Below are 4,367 nucleotides of genomic sequence, written 5' to 3'. Positions count from 1 at the left end.
GCACCCAGCATGAAGGTTAGTTCATAGTGAACACTGTTTGTTGATGGTCTCCACCACTAACTTGGAACCTCAGTGGGGTAAGGACTCCCTTTGTCTTGTGTAGTGATATAGCCTCTGCACAGCCAAGACAGTGCTTGGTATGTAGGATGCACTCAATTAAAATTAGTTGAATTAATTAACTGGGTAAATTAATTGTATTTAATGAAATTGTGAGTGAGATTAAATGAAAGACTTGAGCAAGTTAAGTTTCCTGAAAATTGATTTATTTGGAGATTATCATAATTTAAACTACTTATTGATCACATGTTCAATTTTTGGTTTGCACGAGCTGTGAGATATATGAAGATAAATGAACAAGAAAGTTATGGATATGTGGGATGGTGGATAAGATTTTTATAACAGCAATATTGACACAAGGTAAGAAGCAATAAGTTCCATGGGAGAGGGGCAGATAAAGTGCTATGGGAACCCAGGGGAGAGGGGACTTCTCCCATAAGATTAGCTAAGGGTTTTCAGGGAGAACAAACCATTTGACTTGGGACACCATTTATGGTGTGTCCCCAGTGTGACCCTGGTCCCCTGGATGTGGCTGATTGGAGGGTGGACACCTGACCTGGACTGAGCCATTAGTCTCTCTCCCAGGAACTGGGATTAGAGACTTCAGAGCATTAATCAATTTTTTCTGATCCTTTGAATTAAAGACAAGAGCCTCTGGCACTGTGTAGTTGCAGTCTTTTACAAACCGCTCAGAATGCAGAAAAATCAGGCCTGGGGAGAGAGCAGAATGCAGGAGTGCTGAGGAAAGCAGAAAAGAGTGGCCATGTGGCCTCAGTGAGTGAGAGACTGAGGCCTGGCATTCTGATGACTCACGTTCCTGGTACCAGCCCCTCAGTGATCTGCAGCATCTCGGTCCATGAATCTTCTGGAACCCTCCAAGATCCTTGCAGTAAATACCCCTTCTCTGCTTCAGCTAGCTGAACTGTATCATTACAGCCAGCAAACCTTGGTGAAGGCTGGGTAGGTGTGAAGAAATGGGCCACGTCCAGGATGGAGGCTAATGAGGAAGGGATATGAAGGCATAATTTATTGGTTTTCATTTCCACTTCACATTCCCTCATTCCCCTGATTTCCCTCAGTCCAGAGCCCCCTCCGTGTCCTCTAAACCTGTCCCACAACCTAGTAGTGAAGAACCTGTGTGCCTCTAGCTAAAACAGCCCTGGCTGTTCGTGGATGTCTAGAAGCCCAGTTCTATAGACCCCTGGAATAAACTGGGTATCTTTGGTCCCAGAGAATGACTCTACCTCCAAGGTCCCTGTAGCAAAAGTGACTCACTTGATGGAACAGATCTAAGAAGCGTTGGCACACAGGAATGCTTACGTATGTCCACACACGTGGATGGTCAGGAGCTCATGGACTCGTATGTAAATAGTCACTTTGTATGTCTTTGTGGAATCGTATCGGTGCCTGCAAGCTTCTATCTATGGATAGAAATCATAGAGAGTCATCGTTACAAAGAAAGTACACTAAGCTCCTACCTTCTGGTGGCTTTGAGGTCTACTAAAGTGCACACCCGGCAACCTCTTTACAAAAACTTAACCCAGCTACTCCGAGCTGAATCACACCTTCAATCAAGGCTCATACTGTGTGGGAGGGCTCCAGGAGGAGAGGGTTTCACTGGTGTTTCTCAGGGGGTTGTGGGACTCTGACATTTAGCTGATTAGAGGGGAGGGGAGGGGACAGGTTTGATGGGGTCCTGAATCATATATGGTTGGAAGGGAAGCTCTCTAAGAAAAACATATCTAAATGTGTGTGTAGTTACTAATGTAATACCAGGTATGGGGCTTTGAGTAGGGCTGGTGCCAGTGAGAGACTCTGAAGCTTTAGTTTTATAGCTTCATAGGAAACTGACTTGGGAGTGGGGCAATGGGAGCTCAAACCTACACTTCACTTTTCTTTCGTCTGTGCTTGTCATTCCCATACAAATTGAAGTCCCTGGAGGACTGTAGTTCTGCAAAAGTACCACGTTGCTCACAGAGGTGATGTCAGGGCCATAGCGTGGGCTTGCACAAACCTTCTGCAGGCTGGAGAGGGTGAGCCTCAGTTACACTTGTCCACGTGAAGAACAGGAGCTGAGTAGCTTGAGAGGGAGAGAAACGAGCAGTTGCCACCACTCGCATCCAGCAGTTCCTAAAGTCTCTCATCCCGACCCCTTTAGTTCTTCCTCTCACGGATCTTCCCTCTTACTCTCCAGGTCACACAGTCCCTTCCTTTGGGGAGGGGGAAAGACTCACTTTCGTTTTGTACTGCCACTTCAAGCTGGGGTCTAGGGAAGCACCTTAGCTAAGAACTTGAGCTTGGAGTAGGGCCGCCTGGGCTTGAAGCCCAGCTCCACCACTTAGCTGAGTGACCTTGGGCAAGTTATTTCAGCTTTCTTGCTGACTTCCAGTTTCTTCTCCATAAAACAGATAAAATTAGACCCCACACCATAGGGTTATTGTGCAAATAATTCAAGAGAAATATCTAACACAGTCAATACTCATGAGGTTGACTCCCATGCATTCTAACTGACCAGCACTGTAGGCCAACAGCTGTTGGATTTTAACGCGCTGGTCTCCCCACCTTCATGAGAATCACGCCCTCTTGTTGGAGCAATCTCTTCCCTCACCCCTCCCTTTGAGGAACTCAAAGTATTTCTTAGATGTACTGCCTTGGGGCAGTAGACAAGGCAATTGGGATGATTCTCCCCATTTTATAGCCAACTAAGATAAGGCCCAGAGCTTGTAAGGGCAGAGCCAAAGCTTAAGAAAGCACAGGCATATCTACAAGTGAAACCAAAGCCCCATGGCCCCTTAATACAGGTCTCCGAACTGGAAAGCAGGGCAGGACTGCACCTGTGGAAGCTTTGACTCTGCCTGGTACCTTGTTGGGGACAAAGGAGTAGGCAGCAAGTGATCCATGGGGAAGTCATCTGTCCCCACAACTTACAGCATGTGTGTTTTGCTTCCTCCTTCAATTCTAACACAGCACAACCAAACATAGAAGGTTCTGGTTTCCCTGAGCATTCAAGAGGTCTGTGGCCCTGATCAGTCCTAGCTTTGCCACTAACTAGCTCTGAGATTCAGTTCTTTGTTTCTAAAATCAGAGACTGGGCATGATGACATCCAGGTGCTTACCTTGGTGCTTAGCTTAAACCTCTTCAGAAATTGCTTTATCTTAAAGTCATTTGGAAAAAGTCCCAGAATGTTGCACTTCCTATAAACTACTGCATCTTCTCTGGGTTTTCACTGTGTTGCAGAGAGCCCTAGTCCCTGAAGGGCCATGGCCCCAAGTGGCCAGCTGCTGTCTTCCTTTGGCCATGGAACCACTAGTGTTTGTGAGTGATAAGAAGAGATGGGTCTGGACTTGGCAGCAGGAAGTTGGGCTGGGCCTTGAGCAAGGGGGAAAAAAATCAAGAAACCATGGTACTTTAATTTGGAAAGTAATTTTTCAAGTAACTTTTTTAGGCAAATGAGCATAGACAGCTGCCCATTCCCATATTGGCAGGAAAAACAGAGTGAGGGGCTCAGAATCAAACTACAGTAGCAGAAATTTAGACATTTGCAAGAATAGCTAAACTGGGTGTGGAATGCTGAAATGGGTGACCACAGGTAAATGCACAACCCCTTTGGTGGCTCTGACTTCCATGTGTTCTGTTTAGGAAAATATATGACATGACCCCACCCCACCTACCCCCACCATGGATTCCCTCCCTGCCTGAGAATTCTAGAATTCTGCATGGGTTGAGCAAGAAAGCACATAGGAGGACTGACTTGGCAAAAGGAACAGGTTTGGCAATGAATGTGTCACAGTGTGACCCCAGACAAGTTACTTAACTTGACCATGAGAAAATCAAGGATGTTCACATCCTGTCCAGCAACAAAACCTCTGCACTGCAGGGGGTGAACCCCGGCCCTTAGAGACTGATTCCAGCATAGGAGTCACAGAAAGTTCTTCTTCCTCAAAGTCTTACCCCAGACGCACCCTTGGCACAAAAAGGCTTTGTGACCTGGGTCATCAGGCAATGCTACCAGCCTCTTGCACTAAGCATCCTTGAGTTTATAGCTCTGAGCTGGACAATGAGGATCCAGAAGAAAAAGATGATGGCCTTCAAGTATTCCCCCAGGTGCTGCCAGACTAATGGGGATGACAATGAACACATTGAAATAATCCTACAGGAACTCATGGAGAAAAAAAAAATACTAAGTGAAAATTAACAGAGCACAAACCACCCACTAGTAAAGGATGAACAATGAGCTGAGTTAATCAAAAGAGGCTTCATGGAGAAGGTGATTTTTAAGATTGGTAGTAGAAGGAATAATGAGAAGGGA

General features: G+C 46.0%; 1 long non-coding RNA gene across 1 annotated transcript; it reads right to left on the bottom strand.

Annotated features, from left to right (window-relative positions):
* Positions 1 to 241: 241 nt before the first annotated feature.
* Positions 242 to 2,537, bottom strand: LOC121022409 (uncharacterized). Its single transcript, XR_005786932.1, has 2 exons — positions 1,333 to 2,537; positions 242 to 1,054 (listed from the first exon to the last, which is right to left on the bottom strand). It is a non-coding gene; the product is annotated as an uncharacterized LOC121022409 (long non-coding RNA).
* Between the last annotated feature and the right edge of the window lie 1,830 nt (positions 2,538 to 4,367).

Source organism: Herpailurus yagouaroundi, unplaced genomic scaffold (assembly GCF_014898765.1).
Source record: "Herpailurus yagouaroundi ecotype Mexico unplaced genomic scaffold, PumYag 403, whole genome shotgun sequence".
NCBI classification, from domain to species: Eukaryota; Metazoa; Chordata; class Mammalia; order Carnivora; family Felidae; genus Herpailurus; species Herpailurus yagouaroundi.
The sequence above is the reverse complement of the archived record's forward strand: the minus strand, read 5'-3'. Positions and strand labels throughout refer to the sequence as shown.